Consider the following 20089-nt stretch of genomic DNA (forward strand, 5'->3'; position numbering starts at 1 on the left):
GATGGACATTTGGGTAGGTTCCAGCTCCTGGCTGTCATGAATTATGTCACCGTGAATATTCTAGTTCTTGTCTCTTGTGAATCTATGGACACATTTCTGTTCGGTATATACCCAGGAGGGGCCCGGGGTGTGCATCTAGCTGTTCAGCTTTGGAAGATGTGGGAAGAGTTCCTTTCTAATCAACATTTTAATAAAAGAATGAATTTGCAAGGTAAGTTTTTGGTTTTCATTTTTCAAATGAGGGATGTAGATGGTTTTTTAAAATAGGAAAATACACGGGATGCCTGGATGGCTCAGTGGTTGAGCATCTGTCTGCCTTCAGCTCAGACGTTTTAAAAAATAAATAGGAAAATACAGAAATGCAAAAAAGGGGAAAAAATTACTCGGAGCTGCTACTGAGTCAGTCATTCAATCTGACAATCAATGGACACCTCCCAAGAGCCTCTCCCGTGTCAGACCCTGAAGGACAGACCCAGGTCCTCCCTCATGGAATATAGGGCTTGGGGCCAGGTCAGCAGCGTGGTGCCATCGGACAGACCCGGAGATCTCGGCCCCTCCACAGCTCCCACCGGCCGTTCCTCATCCCCTGAGAAACATCCAACCCACCGGCAGGCTTGCGGTGCCCAGTGGCTGGGCTGCACCCCCCGGACCTCAACATAGGAAGCGAGTGACAATGACACAGTGAGCTGCGATCTTAGAGAATAGGGCTGTGGAGAGGGGGACGTGGCAGGGTGTTTGGATGATGGGAAGGCGGCAGGTGCCAGGGCTGATCCCAGCAAGCACATGGAGGAAGGGAAAGGTGGAGGGAGGCTGGAGAGGCCGAGTCACTGGACTTTGGTCTCTATCCTGAGGACCAGCAGGGCAGGGAGCAGGTCAGATGTACTCAGTAGCGAGATGGCTCTGGATCCCTGTGGAAACTGGCTTGTAGTGACGCAAGAGAGGCCAGGGACCTGCTGTGGCCACGAGCTGATGAGCAGGAGGACAGTGGGGCTGGAGAAGAGGGGGATAAGGAGATGTTTAGCAGGTGTCCCAGAAGGATCCGGGGCCTGGCTGGCTCTGGAGCACTGGGAGTGGGGGGTGGGGAGGGGACAGGCCTCAGGATGGTGTGAGGCTCAGCCCCACAGAAGGGAACGGGGAAGGCAGGTGGCATCGCAGGTCTGCAGATAGTGTGATTGGCTCTGTTGAGGTTTTGCTGAGTTTCTCCATTTTTGGCAGGTTCTATGTCACTCTCAGAACTTCTGAGAGGGACGCCTGGGGGGGCTCGATGGGTTAAGCATCTGCCTTCAGCTCAGGTCATGATCCCAGAGTTCCACGATCAAGCCCCACATCGGGCTCCCTGCTCAGTGGGGAACCTGCTTCTCCCCCTCTCTCTGCCTGCTGTTCCCCTTGCTTGTGCTCTCTCACTTTCTCTCTCTCCCTGACAAATAAATAAAAACCTAAAAAAGGAGAGGAAAAAAAAGAACTTCTGAGAGCCAGATCGGTTGTTCCTGAAGAGGGTGGCCTGAGCTGTCTCTCAGAGGGGCGAGATGGTTATTCATTTATTTGACAAATTATTTATGGAGCACCTGCCTGTCTGGCGGTGGTTTCAGGTGCTGGGGATACATTGCTGGATAAAACAATTGTAGTGGGGAAAGCTTAAATAAATGTATATAAAATGGTGATAAGTCTAAAAAAAAAAAAATGGAACTATGCTGAGTATAGGGGGCAGTGAGCAACAGTAGTGGAAGGGGGTCTAGGGAAGGCCTCCGAGGAGGTGACATCTGAGCTGATCTCTGAAGAAAGTGAAGGAATAGGCATGTAGAGCGCTGGAGGAAATGGTCCAGGCAGAGGGCACAGCAAGTGTAAAGGCCCCGAGGCAGGCGATGCCTAGTGTGTCAGAGCAGCAACCAAGAGGCCAGTGTATGAGGACTGGAGCCAGGACGGGAAGGTGGAGGGAAGGCCGAGCAGGGCGAGGAGAGGCCTTTGTGCTCTGGGGTTGTGGGGAGAGCCTGTGAGGGTTTGCCGTGGGATGGCCTGATCTTGTTTTGTTTTAAAAGGATCGCTCTGGCTGCTCTGAGAACAGACTGGGGGGCATGGGGGAGGCTCTCATGGAGGTGCAAGTCAGAGAAGGTGCTGGCCTGTCCAGGGTGGAGGCAGTCAGGGCGGTGGGAGGTGGTCTGAGTGTGCGTGCATTGGGAGGGTGGGGCCCGCAGTGTTTGCTGACGGGCCCTTGTGGGTGTGAACCAAAGGGAGGAGGCACGAAGCCTATCTGATGGTTCCCATTCGTCAGCCTGAGAAGCCTGAAGAGGGCCCAGGGCTGCCAGCCTCCCCATATCTCCTCTCCGGCCTGCGTCTCCCCCCAGACCTTGCCCTCCCCTTATCTCCTATCCCCTCACCTCACCTCTCCTTCCTTCTGCCTTTGTCCCCACCCACTTCCATCTTCTGGTTTCAGGAGTCTAGTGACCTCATGCCGTCACCTCCCTCAGGCCAGAGAGGCTGCCCTCAAGAATATGACCTTCGTTCATTCTGCAGGGCTGATGACTGTCGCCAGGGGTCCAGGGGCTGAACGCTGAGGAAAAAGTAGACATGTCCCCCGAGTCCCACCCTAGGGGGCGCCCTGCTGGAGAGAAACCCCATTCTCCGCTTCGGGGCATTTCCATGCGCTGAGCCCCCATGTGCTGGGCAAATCCGGATCGAAGCAAAGCCAAGAGTTGTTTGGGAGCTGACCAAGCCCTCGCTGGGATCTGGGGCCAGGATTCTCAAAGCCTCCTCTGTCTGCTCATGGTGGAGGGCTGGCGCGTAGGGCCTATGTTCAGCCCCGGTTCAGGGCATCCACATCACATGAGCCTAAACCCATTGCCTTGTGGCCACTTGTGCCACGGGAAGAGGGTGGGGAGGCCGGGGACGCACTCACCCTCCAGCCCACCCTCTGCCCTGAACTCCAGACTGGGTGAAGGAGGGGACTTTCAATTAATGTGTCCAAAATGTGAGCTCCTGGAACCCTTCCAAACCTGCTCCTCCTCCAGTCCGCCCCACAACTGCCTTCTTCCAGAATTGGGCAAACCTTAGGACCGTCCTTCCAGCTCTTACCCAGCATCCAATCTGTCAGAAGATTGGATGTCTGCCTCCACTGCTGTGACCTGATCTAAGCCAACATCATCACTCTCCCAATCTGTACAATGGCATCATCTGCCCTTGTCCCCTTCATTCTATTCCCAGTACAGGAGCCAGTGATTTAAAAAAAAAAAAAAAAAAAAAAAAAGATTTAATTTATTTATTCATGAGAGACAGAGAGAGAGAGAGAGAGAGAGAGAGGCAGAGACACTGGCAGAGGGAGAAGCAGACTCTATGCAGGGAGCCCGATGTGGGACTTGATACCGGGTCTCCAGAATCACGCCCTGGGCTGAAGGTGGTGCTAAACCACTGAGCCACCCGGGCTGCCTGGTTGCCAGTGATTTTATTAAAAAGTGAGTTAGATTATGTCACATGTCTGCACCCCACCCTGACTAACCTGGGGAAAAGCCACAGTCCTTTCTGATTGCCCCATCTGCACCTCCCCAAACATCATGTCCTGTGCCTCTCATTTGGCCCTAGACACACTGACTTCCTTGTTCCTTGCGTACACAATGCACATGCCTACCTCAGGACCTTTGCACTTGTTCCTCTGCCTGGAGCGCTCCCTCCCCTCAAGGTCTCCATGGTTTGCTCCTCACCTTCTTTGGGTTTTTACTCACATATCATCTTCTTGGAGAAGCCTTCGTTGACTACCAAATTAAAAGATATAGAACATACCTAGTGCCCAAGTTTTACTTTCCCATCTTCTCTAATAAAAGGAACTAGGGATTCTTGAGAAATGGCTGATTCTAGGACTGAGGGTGGAGATATACAGGATGAGCCTGGAGCATCTTGTCCTGCCAGAAAGTAAGGATATACTTAAAACAAAAAAATAATGAAGGGTCACAGGAAGCATGTAAAGAGCTCCCGACAGCCAAAGCTAGAACAAATGGAGCAGCAAAATGAAACATCATTGGATTATAACCCAAATGTAAAATAAACATCCATGAGTCCATTATAAGTAAGTGAGTGGATAAATTAATAAATGGGGAAAAGGCAAATCTCCTGTGCGAAAGAATCTGAAATAATTTATGTAGCTACGTCACCCTAAATGGGGGAGCACAATTCCTGCTCCTCGAGTGTGGGCTGCACACAGCCACTTCCTTCCCGAGAGGGCAGCATGGAACGGGGGACATCGGGGCGAATCCTGGCCAATACAAGGTCAATGCCAAGAGCTATAAATCATATTGCTAGTATGTTCCCTTGATGCGACAGATGACAACAGCACCTTACCTCTGTGATCCTGCTCCTGGAAACCCAGAGCCCCGGTCCAATCATGAGAAAAACACGAGGCAAATTTCAATACAAAACTCCTGACTGATAGTCCTCGGAACTGCCACAGTCATCAAACACAAGGGAAGAGAAACTGTCACCTGCCAAGAGAGCTAAGTCTCATGTGTCCTCCTGAAGGGCCTCCTGGAACAAAAAAAAAAAAAAAAAGGAAATTTAAGGGGCCCCGGGGTGGCTCAGTCGGTTAGGCATCTGCCTTCGGCTCAGGTCATGATCCCAGGGCCCTGGGATGGAGCCTCACATCATCGGGCTCTTTGCTCCAGGAGAGCCTGCTTCTCCCTCTGCCCCTGCTCGTGCTCTCTCTCTGTCAAATCAATAAATAAGATAAAAAAAAAAAAAAAGGAAGTTAGGTACACCAAGGAAATCTGAACAAACTACAGACATTAGTCCATACCAGTGTATTGATACCGACTCATTAATCGTAACAACCGTACCATTATGATGTAAGGACCACGTAAGTCAGTAACAGGAGAAACCGAGCGTAGAGGGAGTGGTTTGGGAGAACCGTTTGTACGATGTTAATTTTTCCATAAATCTAAACCTATTAAAAAAATCATTTAAAAACTACGCCCCCCCCCTCAATACCCCATATCCCTTCTCCCCACCCCTTTCCCATTGCATTTGTCACCATTTAAAAATAGTATACATTGAATTTAGGAATTTGTGCTTATCTGTTAACTCTCTAGAATATAAGATTCCTAAGGGTTTCGTCCCTTCACTGTCATAACGCCAGCACCTAGAGCGAGTCTGACAAACAGTAGGTGTGCCGTACATATTTGTTGAATGATAAATTTCTAAAGATAGCCACTGTTAGTTTTTCCAGTATTTTCCCTCTGCCTAAATACATTTATTATTGTTCTGAAAGAGACACAAAGTTATAACGTTTTGCTTATCTGCCTTCTTCACTTGCTAGCTCCTGATTGTTTTTCCTTACTATTAGGCTTTACGACAGCATTTTTTTTTTTTTTAAGAAGGGGTTGGAAAAAAAAAAAAAAAAAAAGAAGGGGTTGGTAGGGGTTCGCAGGCCTAGTGGGAAGCAAAATGGTTGTGAGTCAAGAGGAGAAGGCTCTGGGTCCCCGCTTGCTCGCTGTCGGCTCCGCCACGCTGCCATGTGGGCAGGAAGGATGGAGCCGTGCCAGGGCCGCCCTCTGACATCAGATCCGTGGGCACTGGATCCTGCTCGATGGTGAACCGGGTGCGTCAGAAGCCAGGGATTAAATAGTTTTCGAAATCCAGCGGCCTGTCTGCCACCGGCCAGCGGGCCACAGGGCACATGCCCAGACCTCCTGCCAGCTCGGGAGGAGTGCAGGGTGCATGCGTGTGGGGGGGCTGGGGAGAGGTGTCACAGCTGGCCTAGGCCCAGGCCCGAGCGTGAGGGAGAGCTGAGCCCCTGGGGACGGGGGAGCCTGGATTGGGGCCTGCAGACCCTGTCCCCCCTCCCCCGGGTGGGGGCCGGGAGAGGGGTCTGCCCTGCTGGCCAGATTCCTGGTGAGAAGCGGGGAGTCTGGGCCGGCTTCTGGGGAGCCCAGGGGGTGGAGGAGGGAACACCGTGGTGGTGGGGGCTGGAGGCAAGGAGCAAGGGGCATGTGTCCTGCGTACCCAGAGGCCATCTGCTTTGCCATCCAGCCACTTGCCCTCCTTCCTGGTAGCAATATGGAGCCACCCAGACTCTGCTAGACATATGAGTGCTAAAGATAAAAATACTCGAAGGACACATGCCTTCTGCGAACCGCTTTGCTAAATGCGCTGTTCCCCATGAGCCACGGCGTCACTCCACCCCCCGCTGGCCCTGCTCGCGCAGAAGCAGGGACACTGTGCCGCCCGAAGAACCGCCGCGCGTGCGAGGGCACGAGCGTGGATGCAGGTGTGTCCTCTGAGCACATCCGGACTCTGCCCCACGGCCGCCCCAGGGTGTGCACACCAGGGGGGTGCTGGTGCTCTGGACGTGCGTGCTTCTGGGGGCGCTCCGGTGTCTTTTGCGTGCCCGCCTTCTCGGGGGCGAGCTCCCATGGGTTTGGGTGGGCGTGAGGGTGTGTGCACGTGTGCGCCTGGGTGTGTGCGTGGACGTGTGCTTTTCTTTGTAATATGCAGGGAACCAGTGAGTTGGTGTGTGTGTGAGTGAGTGCGAGGGGGTGTGTGCTCCAGAAGAGCAGTGTCTATGCCCTTACAGGTGCACCTGTGTGCATTCTGTGCGAGTGTGCTCTTGCGTGTGAGCTTGTGATGTGTGTGTATGTTCCGGCGCGTGTGCTCATACGTGCACGTGCTCGAAGGTCAAGCACTGAGAAAAAATTAACCTTGGCCCCATGGGTCTGCCCTGGCAGACCTGCTACCCCCCCCCCCCAACATCCTACCGGCAGGACTGCGTTTTTGAATCTCTCACAGATGAAATGACCTCTTTTTTTCACACAGTGTCGTACTTACCACCCTTGTCCTAAGTGTCCCCAACCCGTACCCATGAGTTCCACCCTCCATGCCCTGGCTCCTGCCTTCACTAGCTCATTGGTTTGTGTGTGGCTCTCTAGGCCCACGAGAGGCTCTGAGGCCAAGGACCCCTGAGTCATATATATTTGGTAAAAGCTGCATTAAGCAAACCCTCATGGAGGGTCTCCGTGTGCCTGAGCATACTGAAGGCCCGGAGAAATCCTGACCTGGTTAAATTAGCTCCCTGTAGGGTAGATACCCTGTAGGGTATCCCAGAATCATCTGGAACCTGATTTGAAATAACGCCTTGCTGGAATCAGTGCACACTTGGGGATGTCTGCTGGGTGCTCTAGAGACACCCCATTGCATACAGGCAGCCTCCAAGTCAGGGGACCCCTCTCCAGTAGTACCTGAGTCCTCACAGGCTTCACAGCTGGTGGCCGAGCAGCCATACCTTCTTGCCACACGGCCCTGCCCTGGCTGTTAGGGTAGAGGATGCCAGAAAAGCAGGTATAAGTGAGACCTGGCCATCCGAGCCAACCTTCCAGGACTAGAAGCCAAGTTTCTGACTCCGGGTCCAGTGCTCTGCCTCCAAGCATTTGTGCCTCCAGGCCCTCCCTTCCTCGGCCCCAAGAATGCCAGCAGCCAAGATCTCAAAGATCAGTGGTCAGAGGCAGGTGGAGAGCAGGGACTTCCAGCCAGTCCCACTCCTGATCTGACTACTGCTTCCAGAGAATAGGGTAGAGTCCAGGAGCCTCCCTGCTCTTCTCTCCCCCTCCCCCATAACGCTGAAAGCAAGTAATACAAGAAACTCATGAACACGGTCTCTTTGGAGGATTCCAATAATACAAAAGTAAAACCCCCAAAGTCTCTTTAACTAACCCCCCCCCCAGTCCAGGTCCCCACCCCAGAGGTAACCATGTTAACAGTTCTTTGTACCTTCCATTTCCGTATTTATGGATTATAAACAACACAAGTGGAACATACTCTATTTTCCTGAGTCGCTTTTTAAAAAAATTTAACCATCTGGTCCATGTCAATGCATCCTAATCTACATTATTATTATTATTATTATTATTATTACTTTATCATTGACATAGTATCCCAGAGTGCCGATGTTCCCCTCATTTATTGGATGGCTCCCCATTGATAAGTCCTGCTCTTTCCAATTTTTCGCTATTCCCGAATAAACAATGGTGTAACAAACATCTCTCAGTAGATCTCTGGGTGGGAGCACACGCGGGAAGATGGATTCCTGCACCTGCCCCACAAGCATCAGAGCCTGAGAAGAGAAGACCAGGGAGGAGGCAGACGTTCCGAGTGGACCCCAAGCAGCTGCGGTCTCGGCGTCCCGGCCGCCCTGCGGCATGCACTGCCCTCCTTCCCCTCCGGGCAGTCCCGGGCTCTCCGCCCCCCACCCCTCCACCCCCCCCACCCCCACCCCCGCCCTCCCCCTCCCCGCCGCGCCCCCGCGCCTGCAGGGCGGCCCGCGCCTCAGAGGAACCAAAAAAAGCCTGCGCGTGGTGTGCGCGCGAGCGGCGCGGGGCCCTGGCGCTGCTGTTTTTAGTGAGCCTGGAGCCCAGAATATAGACTTAATCACCCCCAGGAAACGCGGCCATAATATTTTTGGTTGCATAAGCAAACTAAATTAGAAATCTGGAGCGCGTTCAAGACCTTTAGATGCAAGCGCGGGGGACCAGGGGAGAGACAGATGGGGATTAGGCGAGCTGAGCATCAGGAGAATAATTTCCTCTTTTAATTTGGGTTCCATGGACCAGGAAAGCAGTATTAGCGGCCCCTTACGTAACCCGCGCCAGGGCCCGCCCGCCTGAGCCCCTGCGCCGCCCCCTGCACCTGCCCGCCTGGGTGCGGGCGCCCCCACTCAGCCGCCCCCGGGCCAGGCCGGCGGGAGGCCCCGCAGCCCTAGCCGCTCCACCCCAGCTCTCAGGGGACCCCGGCAGTCGGCCCCCGCCACACAGCTCGGACCTGGCCCTCGGGACCTGAACTCTGGTGGCCTTGACAGGGGCTCGCAGGTCCTTGCGCGGAAACTGGGCGTCCCCCAGCCCTGCAAGCCCGGGAAGCCCCGAAGGCAGCCTGAGGATGCCCGCTGCAGGACTGTATGCAACGATAGAAAGTTGGAACCTAGAACACGTGGGATGGGGAGGAGAATGGGCAGGTGAACCAGAGAGCATGCATACGACGGCATGTTCTAGAACAGCACGAAAAAACTGGGGTGATCTCTCCATTTAGACATGGACGACTGTCCCCAACAGAATTGAGAAGGGAGCAAAGTTGCAGAACAACACGAGCAGTACAGTCTGGTTTATGTTAAAAAAAAAAAAAAAAAAAAAAAAAAACTGCATATCCCCGCAGAACTGTCTCTTTCTGCATCTGCAATGTACGGGAAAATGGATGCCTTTAAAAAAAGGGGGGGGTGCTGGGCATCAGGGTGGTTAACTGTACAGGATGGGGGCAGTCCCCCTTAGGGGGAGGCCAGCAAGAAAGGAAGGTCAGGGGGAGCTCACATTTGACTCAACACAGCGTGCTGTGTTGTGCTTGTGTTATTTAGAAACAGGCCCCTTGGGACGCCTGGGTGGCTCAGCAGTTGAGCCTCTGCCTTTGGCTCAGGGTGTGATCCAGTGGTTGCCGGATCAAGTCCCACATGGGGCTCCAAGCAGGGAGCCTGCTTCTGTCTCTGCCTATCTCTCTCTCTCTCTCTCTCTCTGTGTGTGTGTCTCTCGTGGATAAATAAATAAAATCTTTAAAAAAGAAAGAAAGAAAAAAAAAAAAAGAAAGAAACAGGCCCCTGAAGACCTGAAGCCGGAAAGCAGTGGAAAGCTGGATGAGAAAAGACCACGCAGCTTTCTCCTGGCTGTCTTGGGACAGGTGCTTTGGGGGAAGCCAGGCTGTGTCAGAAGGCCGGCTACCCTGAGGCTGCCACGCTGGAAAGGCCGCACGGAGCCCGCACGGAGCCCGCCGAAAGCCCAGGGGAGCCCCTGCCAACCACCAGCGGCAGCGGCAGCCGTGTGCATGCACCATCCCGTTCCTCCAGCCTCGTAGAACCTTCACGTGATTGCAGCCCCTGGCAGACCCCAAGTGCGAACTGCCTGGCTGAGAACTTTCCAAATTCCGGATTCACAAAACCATGAACAAAATAGAAATGGCAATTTTAAGCTGAGTTGTGGGGTGATTTATTACAAAGCAGGAAGACCTGAAAAGAGGGTTACTCCATGCCAGGCACTCTGCACAGAGGAGTTAGAATGATGAATAAGCACGGTCTCTGCCCCCATAAACTAACAATTTAATGGCGAAGCCGGACACATAAGCAGATAATTATAAAATAATGCGGTAAGCGCAAGGATGGAGTCATGTACCGGTAATACGGGAGCAGAGCTGGAGTCTGTAATCTGGACCGGGTGGGGTCTGAAAAGTTTTCCTGGAGGAGGTGACATTGAACTGGCTTTGAAAGGTGAATGAGGCTTGTTGAGGTAAGAGAGGAGGTGAGGGAGGAGAGGCGTTTCCTAGCCAGACGGGTAGCAAGAGTAAGCCCCAGAGGGGAAAAAATAGAATAATGTCAGCCAAGGGGTGAGGGGAGCTCCTTCTGAGGTAGGAGACAGCCAGGAGAGGAGGGGAGGCCGGGCAGGTGGCGCGGGTCAGGTGGCGAGGGTCCCTGGTCGTGAGGGAATGGGCACCTGGTGGCTGTTGAACATTCAACGTGGTGTTAAGGGGATGTGGGATGGGCCCTGGGGCTGCCTCTTCTGCTGAAATTGGCTGCGCAGGTGTAGGTGGGAGGCAAGTGTGGTAAAGGGCCCGGTGATCCATGGTTTAAGTTCCCAGAATGTGTCCCGACAGGTGAGCCACCAGAAAGTGCAAGGAGGAAACTACAGAAGTCCAGGGACTCCAGTGGGTTCAGATCCAGGAAACATTCATTTAACACCTCCTTGCACCTAGGAGTATGTTCTACATTTATTATTATTATTATTATTATTATTATTATTATATTATTATTATTTGATCCTTAGGCCAACCATTCATTGATTCAACAAATATTTGTTGAGCCCCTACTGTATGCTGGGCACTGGACTGCATGCCGGGGACACACATAGTGCTGATTGACAAACACTGTCCCTGCCATCAAGGAGTTTAGTGCATTGTGGACGATATTACCTCCATTTGACAACAGCTCAGAGAGACCAAGTAACTTGTCCAAAGTCACAGAGCTGGTGAAGGGTCAAGTCGTCCAGGATGCTTCAGGGCCCCAAGGCATGGCAACTGGCAGAGGAAAGAGTAGGGCTGGGGCTGGGGGGGCAGAGGGCAGCCTGACTCGAGGGGCCCAGGTGTGCAGGGAGGCTGAGGAACCAGCCAGGTGACCTTGGGTCACGCCACAGACTTCCTTTCCCAGGTCTCCTGTCTCTGGTTGAAGACGTCAATCTGAGTTCCCACTGGCACATCACCTGTCCATTCACACCTGCCCACTAACAGGGGATGGCTAAATCACCTGCTAAATCTCCGCAGCTAAATCACCGAGCATCTTAGGCCAAGCAGAGCTAATGCACCAGGAAGTGATGGGAACTGGGGCCAGCTGGCAAGTGTAGGCCTAAGCCCGCTCCGGCTAGACATTGTCACATGCCCAGATGCTTGCCCAGAGGAACCAGAAAGCTTGGTTTTATGACATCTCCTAATTTAAACATCGGTAATAGGCTTACACATTTTTTCCAGCATTAGCAAACAGTTTACGTGTTTTCAAAGGTACAAGTATGGAAACATGGTTTGCACGGCCCAGCTCCCCTCTGGCCCTCAGACACCTGCTGCCTGGCATGCCCCAATTCGAGAAAAGTGAGGAGGGTGTCCATGAAATCTTAGGAAACCTCCAGAGCTGAGGAACCTTAATTATGCCTGGTGGTTTTTCTCATTAAGCTGGTGCTTCTCAATCTTGTCGGGACTTTAGAATCACCTGGAGGCCTTGACAACCCTGATGCCCAGGCTGCTCCCAGGTTGCACCCAGACCAGTTAAATCAGAGTTCTGGGGGAGAGTCCAGGTACCAGCATTTTTTAAGAGCTCCTCAAGTAATCCTCACGCAGACCAGTAGCCTGAGCATCCCGGGAAGCTCGTTAGAAATGCAAATTCCCAAACCCCACCCTAAAACTACTGACTCAGCACCTCTGGGGTGGGGCCCAGCAATCTGTGGTTTAACCAACCCTCCAGGTGATACTGAGGCTCTTCATTTCAGACCGAGGACATGTGAGGCACAGGTGGTGCCTGCCAGTAACTCGACACGTCTGAAAACAAGCAGCTTAATAAGACACGTTCAATTTAAAGATGCTTTGTGGAAAGAAAAAAAAAAACCTTACCCTGGTTACTAATTCCCAAGGGTCAGAAAAACTATAGGTTGGGCTATTCCTTATTCAACTGGAAACGTTCCCCGCCCTGACCATCCCCTCCTTGCCAATCTGGGCCCAGAAGCCCTCATTCCTCCAGTTCCCCAGTACAGGGCTGTCACATGGTAGGTACTCGCTAAACACCAGCTTCCTTCCTTCCCTTTGCCCCCCTGGAATGTACAGAGCAGTGCCTTACATACGTCCTACTGCTGTTCTGATTTATATTGAACTTAGTCGCATTGCCCAAGTGTCCTGCGTGGGGGTGGCCAGCTGGCAGGGATTAGGAAACTCTGGGTCTCACCCAGTCGGGGCTGGTTGTCCTTAACCTTTGCTGATGCTGAGGGATCTCAAGGGAAGTGAGGAGAGTGGGAGGCAGACCACACTGATGATTTTACTCTGTCTCTGCAAAATGACCTCCCTGGATTCTATGACACAGGAGATTTACCAGGAGCTTTTTGGGTTTTTTTCTTTTGGTGGGAAAAGAAGACACAAGCACATTATGTGTATACATCAGTTGCAAAACGCATTTGTCTTTTAGAAATGTGCAAAATGTATATTTCACAGGTGATGAACTAGGACTGTCCTATGAATAATGATTGGAAAGAAGCGTGTGGAGATACTAGAGAATGATGCCGTGGGCTACAGACTAACTTTTGGTCTTTGGGGGTCCTTGTCATGGTCATTGCCATGGGCTTTGTGTAATGGTTACAGAATAAGGTTTACAAAGGGAAAGAAATCCCACAAAGTCTCCTGAGGGAGATATGACAAGACATAGTGTTTGGGAAATCTGCTATCACGTGGTCCTAGGGCTTAGGGCTCGACTTTAGTTCCCGGGTGACCTCTGCTAAGTTATTCTTTGGGCTTTGGTTTGTTCACTTGCAATAGGGATGGTGATCACCTCTGCCTGGCCTGGTTCATGGGCAGTTAGGTAATCAAATGCAGGGATTATTGAAAGGAAGAGCAGTGGAAACCCTAATCTGATGTAGTTTGGGAAAGGGGGTGTTTCTGGAACACCCCCCTCTCCCAAGTCCCAAGCCAGTAGCTGTATAGAGGACCCTCTACAAGTGCAGGATGCCGCTGACAACCTCTGTTTCCAGAGAGGCCCCCACCTGATCGGCTGGCAACAACGTCATTCCTGAGACAGTTGCCAGGAATCTCAAACCCACTGGTGACTGAAAGTTCATGGCAGTGAGACAGGGTTGGTCAGCACAGGACATACAAATGCCCAGTGTGATCCAGGGGCTGCCACAGGGCCTGAGATTCCCCTTTATGATGGTCTCCCCTTTGGAGGAAATCATTCCCCAGAGAGGCCCTCATAACATGTAAAGGTGTTATTTTAGCAAGATCAATGCTAAAATTTAGAACATAGATTGTAGACTGCAGATGGATCTTTTGGCCCTCCCAGGTTTTGTGTGTGTGTGTGTGTGTGTGTTTCAATTTCCCACAGAACAGCCATAATCCTTTTCATTCCTGTGGCTGCCGTTTGGGGTGTGGTGGGACTGGACGTGGCAGTTCCAACAGGGGCTGCCTGGGCCCCAGGGCGCTGGGAGATGTTGCAGAGAGCCAGACATCATGGCTGCTACAGCCCCTGCTGGAGAATTTGAGGAGCAGAGAAAGCTTCTCACCCAAATGATAAAGATGGGACGCTTCACAACTCTGAAGTCACGATGGGGGGGTGGTTTCCAGCCCAATAAGGGAGAGTAGCCAGCGTGTGTGTTCATGCACTGGGTCAGCAGTGCTTTATTGAGTACCTACTATGTGCTGGCCTCCCTCTAGGGGCCCCACAGGCCGGTTTTTTAAATTTCCCCAGCAGCTTATGCAAGAGGCATTGCTATTCCCATTTACAGATGAGTAAGCTGAAGTTCCAAGAGGCCAGTTTACATTAGAGTCCGTCCCCTTCAGGAAAGCTGTACCCCAATTCTCCCCTCTACTGGCCCAGGCTGGCAGGCTAGGGCAGGGGCTAAAAGGCTGGTACCCACTCATCGCCCCCTGATGCCCGGGTCACTCTGCACTCCCTGGCTGGGGTCAGAATCTCCAGGGCCCCTTGGCCTGGACTCAGCTTGGCAGCCTCACCCACCCTGCAGATGGAGGGCTAGGGAACCTTACTGACTTGTCTGGGTGTGCCCTTTTGGGGAGAAAGGATGAACCAGCTGACCTCTGACCCATCTTCCAGCCCAGACATTGTCAATGACATGTTCCTAAGAGGATCCCGAGAAACACTCATGTTTACCCAGGGCAACTCTGCTTGCAGAACTTAGACCTTACAAGGTTTAAGCAGAGGTATTTAGTGGGATGCCTGAGTGGCTCAGTGGGTGAGCATGTGCCTTCGACTCAGGGCATGATCCCAGGGTCCTGGGATCGAGTCCTGCATTGGGCTTTCCACAGGGAGTCTGCTTCTGCCTATGTCTCTGCCTCTCTCTGTGTCTCTCACAGATTAAATAAATAAAATCTTTAAATAAGTGAATAAATAAAAGTCGCCCACGATGCCACCAACTAGAGAGGACCAAGGTTAGTATTTGGAGGTATCTTGCCTTCCCATCCCCAAGTGATGTTAAATGTGAAATCCAACTATATTGTGTTCCTCTGTGGGGGTAAGGATTGCAGGTCTCTGGGGTTGTTTTTATCTCTCTATCCTTCTATCCTCTGGTTTGGAGACTTTTTTTTTTTTTTTTTTTTTTTTTTTTTTTTATCCTTCCTTGTACATAGCAGAGACTTCAGGAAATACTTGTTCAATGAAAGAGTGGCAGGCAGAGCCTGGTCACGCTTGGGGCCGGAACACTGGCTGGCTTCAGTGGGGCCCAGCACCCAGCTGAGACGGCCCATGGCCACTCACCGCCCAACCACTCCTGGCATCCCTGGCCCGCATCACCCCTCACTTGACATCACTGGGCTTTTGTCGAGCTTTAATAAGGAAGATGCAGGTTGAGAGGAGGAGCCCTGACCTGGGGAAGAGGACAGAGGGCTGTGCTGTCAGCCAGGATCTCGGCCTCCTCCCAGGGTCACGAGCAGAATAGACCCCCAGGACCAAAGTGTGGAGACCTCCCCTCTGAGTGCCCTGAGAGGGTGTTAAGCAAAAGGGGACCGATCTTCAAAGAGAGCAGGAGGTGTGGGGGTGGGATGTAGGAGGACAGTCAGCTGTACGCTGTGAGGCTCAGCCGGGCCAGCAAAGGTCGCCGAGTTTCTCTTCTGGAGACTTCCAAGAATGGGGCATCTCTGTGTGCACTGGGTCAGCAGCCACCTACCCCGGGGCGAGGGGAGGGACCGGGGAGTTCAGGAGCCTTTCCAGAGAGCCAGGAGGCCCTGGCAGGCTGCTGGGAGGAGGGCCTGGCGGGAGGGCCAGGCAGGGGAAGGGCAGGGTTTCCTCCCCGGGCTGGGCAGGAGGCCGCAGTGCAGACGCGGAGGCCGGCCCCGCTGGGCTCCCCTGGCTCAAGCCCCTCTGGATCTGGGAGCCGCGGGAGCCTTGGGACAGAGTTAGCCCGCTCTCTGGACATACCTTAGGATGCTTCCCGAAAGGCAGCAGGAGGAAGGAAGGGCTGCCAGCCCTGGCCCCTGCGGGTGGGGAGGCCTGCCCGGGGGAGGGCCTGGGGCCCCTGCGTGTGAATCTAGACCCTGCTGCCTCCAAGCTCCGTGACCCTGGGCAAGCAGGGGCCCTAACCTCTCTGAGTGATAGTGTCTTCCCCTGTGCAATGTGGATTAAAAACAAAACCCCAAAACCAGAACAAACTTCTTTCCTCTGCTCACCTCTCCCTCTCAGGGTGGCTGAGAGGATTATGCAAGATAAATGAGGGAAAAGGTGCTCAATAAAGCGCCTTCTCTCCTAAGGGGTGGTTCTCAGAGCTGACTGCACATCCAGATTGCCTTGGGGACTTGGGGCTCCTCCCCAACCCCTGCCAAGCGGGTCTGCGGGGGGCCTGGTTCCGCCTGGTGCCGAAGCCCCCGCCCGGGTGACGCTGGGGTGGCAGGACCCCCACCAGGGCACCGAAGATGCTCCGAGGCTGTTTCCGCGCCCGGATCCGGCGCAGGGGGGCGCGGTCTCCCCGCCCCCTCACAGCGCGGCCTGCAGCCCCTCCCTCCCGAGGGCTCGGCGCTCCCTGTTGTGAGCTGCTGGTTGCTGGGATGCGGTGTGGGTTTTTGTCTGCTTTCCCCACCCCTTGCCAACCCGCCCAGCAGGCCCCACTGCCTTGGCAACGCATTGCAAAGTCCACACAAAGGGAAACTGTGCCGGGGAGGCTGGTCCTGCCCGACGCCCGGGGAAGGGTTTCCATGGCAACGCTGACATCACCGGGCTCAGCTGTCTGCAGAGCCAGGCCCTGAATGGAGGCGCCTGGGTGTTCGTGCTGCGGCCCCACGGAGGAGGGCGACCCTGACGGGGGGGGGGGGGGGGGGGTGCTCTATGGGATGCTGGGGCGGGCCTGCCCCAGTCCCGGGCCCCATGCCCTGCCCCTGACTTGCCAGGTGACTGTGAGCAAGCCACAGGCTTGTCTGAGACTCACTCTCCCCATCTATAAAACAGAGCTAACAATATTTACCTTGCAGTGAAGATTACACAAAATCACAGATGATATATGGCTGCGTGGTGCACTGTAAAAAGCTACTCCAATGGTGAATGGCAGCTTTAGGTTGTTTCCAGGGGAGCCCCCTGACTGGCAGACCCCTTGATGTGGGATCGTGGAGAGGAGCCTGTGATTTGGGGAGGAAAAGACACAATTATTCATCAGCTCCCCCTGCGTGAGGGGAGGATGGGGGGGTGCCATCTGGTTAGGGAAGCCATGTAGTGGGGGCAACAGTTGGCCTGGATGGTGGCTCAGGGCTGTTCTGGTCTCACGCCCTGGGCTCACAGATGTGGCTGCAGGGTCCAGGGAGTAGGTGTGACTGGCCCCATCATCGCTGAGTTATGAGGGCGTCAGGACACAGATGAGGGTCCCTCTGCTGGGGTAGAGCCACCTCTGTTCTTCACCCAGTGGGAGGAACACGGACGGCGGTGCAGAACACCAGGAATCAGGGGCACAGGGCAGGAGAGGGTGGGAGCTGCAGGGAGCCGGGGAAGGGGGGGTTGAGCTCACCCCCCGTGGGTGTGCAGGCAGTGGGGGTGCTGGAAGAGGCCATAGGGGCTTCCCCTTTGCTGCTTCCTCCTCTGAAGCTCTTTGCAGGGGCCGGACGGCATGTCCCTCGGCCAGTTCCTTTCCCAGGCTCTGGCCAGGGGTGCCGACTGTTCTCCGGCAGTGCCCCCAACCTAGTCACCCCGCCCCAGCACACAAGGTGAGGGCCATTCTAGGAAGAGGACCACAGAGCTCGCCGCCCATCCGGCTCACCTCCACCACCAGCTCTTCCCTTCCCTGGCCATCCCCCCAGGGCTGGACCTGCCTCAGGCTTCCCATCTTCAAGGGAAGGGCCGGGGCCTGTCCCACGCAGAGGCTCAGCAAGGCTTTCCTCAGCTTCCCCCCAGACACCTGTACCTGGGGGCACTTACCTCCCTTTGGAGGAGGGCGGGCCTCCCACCGAGCTTCTCAGAAGGCTTGTGAGTTCTAGACAGCCACTCAGATTGAATCGTAGGAAGGCTGTAGCTGCTCATTCTGTTCCCCCCACTTCACTCCCCAGGGTGAGGGACCCAGCAGGTGGGCCACAGGGCGAGAAGGGAGCCCTTGGGGTCACTTTGCCAGGCCGCGTACCCAGGGGACGACAGGAAGGAGCTTGCTGGACACGTGCCATGGTCTGCCCCTGGGTCCCTATGGATACTCACGGCCTTGAACTAACTTGTGTTCACCTGCTGTGGCCTCCTGCTCAGATGGACTATGACATGACACTATTTGGCTTCAAACTGGTTCTCTAAGGGCGGCCCCTGCCCAGTATCCCGAGGGTGCAGAGTCATCCACGGGGGCACCCTGGAGGAGACAGGCGCCCGGAAGCCGGAGGTCTGAAGGCCTGGGGAGATCCAAAGCCCCTTTGGGGATAGAGGAACAAGATACCGCCATCCGCCTGGAAGGAGAACTTGGTGCCCATTTGAGACATACTCTTTCTCAGCACAAGGGAGCTGCCTGACTCCATCAGGGGACATCAGCTGGACGGAGGCCTCTGGGACACCAGCCACACCCTTTCCCAGTCTGGCTTTCCCTCAGGGAGACAGGAATTGGGTCAAAAGTTGGAGGCACGTGACAGGAGGCTAACTCTTCCCAAACCAAGTAATGGGCTTTCCTTCAGCCTCCTCCCTGTGGGAAGGTGGGCCCCACCATTGGGGCATGAGATCTAGCACCTGCTCCCAGAACACATTTGGGGAAGGGCCCAGTTCATTTGGGCCAACTGCTCCAGCCTCAGTGAGGCTCCCAGAACTGGCCAAGTGATGCTCCACGCTGGCCCAGGCCTTCAGACACCTGAAGGGGCTCAATGCTGGACTCTTTGACTTGAGTCTGCTCAACCCAAGCACTGATTTACACAGCATGGCTCTGCAGGAGAAAACTAAGCCTTCAGTGTGGGGAGAGCCTCAGCTGTGGCCTGCAGTGGGCGGCTGGCCTTGGCCAGCCCTCCCTGTGACCCTGGCTCCCGCCTCTCACCGACCTCCACAGATTCCTCACTCGAGAACCTCTGGCCCCAGCATGGCATCCAGTAGCCTGGATGGAGCAGGAGCCAGCTGCCCAGGACGAGGACGCTATGCTCCCTCCCAGGGAGGTCCTGGAGCTTCTGGAAGGCTCTTTCACATACATCCGGCCAACGCATTTGTGTAGGACCCATCAAGGAAGGTAGTGTCTTATCCAGGGTACCAGGAAGGAAAGGGAGTCACGGCTACTACTCCACGGAGACCGGATGACCCCGGCCTGTCTTGTGTGGCATGCAATCCCTGACTAGGGAGCACTGCCCACCCTGGGGCACCCCGGGGTTCCCACAGACAGTCTGAGGGGTGGGTGGGCTACTCTCTCCCCAAGGTCTCCAAAAGCTGAAGAAAAGTCTTTCTGCCTGCCTGGAGTTGTGGGCTGGGGGTGGGGGTCCTCCTTTCCTCTCACCAGAGTGTTGACACCAAGTGAGCACACAGTGACGGGTGAGACCCTGCCACCTGAGAAACGGCCAAGCTGATGACAATGGGCTCAGCCACTCTGAGGCCCTGCTAGTGAGCAGACGGGCCATCTCAGGGCCGGGGCAGGCTGACCTCACCTGAAAAGGCAAAATGAAGGGCTCCTCAGGATCCTTACTCTCCCAGCGACTGTCCATTCCAAGACAAATCTTTGCAGGTCCTTAGTTTAGCCCACGTCAGCTGAACCCTCAGACCAGAGCTGTTATGTCCTGGGGTCCTTCTGCTGGAAGTAGGGGCAGGCCTGGCACAAGCCTGGGAACCACAGGCAAGCCTGGATCCCAGGCTGGCGTCTGGAGGCCTGGTGTCCCTCGGGCTGACCAGTTGTGACACTTTGAACAAGGGCCTTAATCTCGCTGACTCTCAGTTTCCTGGTCTGTAAAACCGGCCTTGCCTGCAAAGAAGGCTGTTGTGGGGACAGATGAGATCCCATGTGCCCAGCTCTGTAATGAGGCAGGTGCTGAACAAAGGGAGGAGAGTGGCCCCCACCCTCTGACCACACAATTGAGGATCAAAGGCCAACAAGGATATTCGACTCTGTTGGAAGAACCAGAGATTGTAAGGTGAAGCATGTGCCCCCACCCTGGCCTGCTCTGGCTCTTCAGCTCGGCCCCCTGCAGCCAGGCCTGAGTTAGGCCAGGAAAGCCAGTGACTCAGAGTGACCTCACTCCTCTCAGCCTCTGTGGTTCTTTCTGTAAAATGGGCACAGCAGTTCTTGGTTAAACAGTCTCCCAATGAAAGGCCCTTGATGGCTGTGGAACTCTGTTATTACCATCGCCACTGCTCCTTGCCCTTACTCATCTGCCCAGAAAGATGTGTGAAAGGGGGAGAGTCCAGAAGAGAAGA

The 20089-nt window shown here is 54.4% G+C and overlaps 1 long non-coding RNA gene across 10 annotated transcripts; it reads right to left on the bottom strand.

The window, feature by feature from the left end:
• Window positions 1-393: 393 nt before the first annotated feature.
• LOC140606523 (uncharacterized) lies at window positions 394-19943 on the bottom strand. 10 transcript variants are annotated; one of them, XR_012008869.1, is made up of 6 exons: window positions 19327-19943; window positions 17247-18105; window positions 16713-16863; window positions 4327-4509; window positions 2381-3890; window positions 394-990 (listed from the first exon to the last, which is right to left on the bottom strand). It is a non-coding gene; the product is annotated as an uncharacterized lncRNA (long non-coding RNA). The 10 variants fall into 10 exon arrangements; XR_012008866.1 differs by having other exon boundaries at window positions 17247-18124; XR_012008873.1 differs by lacking the exon at window positions 19327-19943 and having other exon boundaries at window positions 2381-2548; window positions 3772-3890; window positions 17247-19307.
• Between the last annotated feature and the right edge of the window lie 146 nt (window positions 19944-20089).

The sequence above is a fragment of the Canis lupus genome, chromosome 16 (assembly GCF_048164855.1).
Source record: "Canis lupus baileyi chromosome 16, mCanLup2.hap1, whole genome shotgun sequence".
NCBI classification, from domain to species: domain Eukaryota; kingdom Metazoa; phylum Chordata; class Mammalia; order Carnivora; family Canidae; genus Canis; species Canis lupus.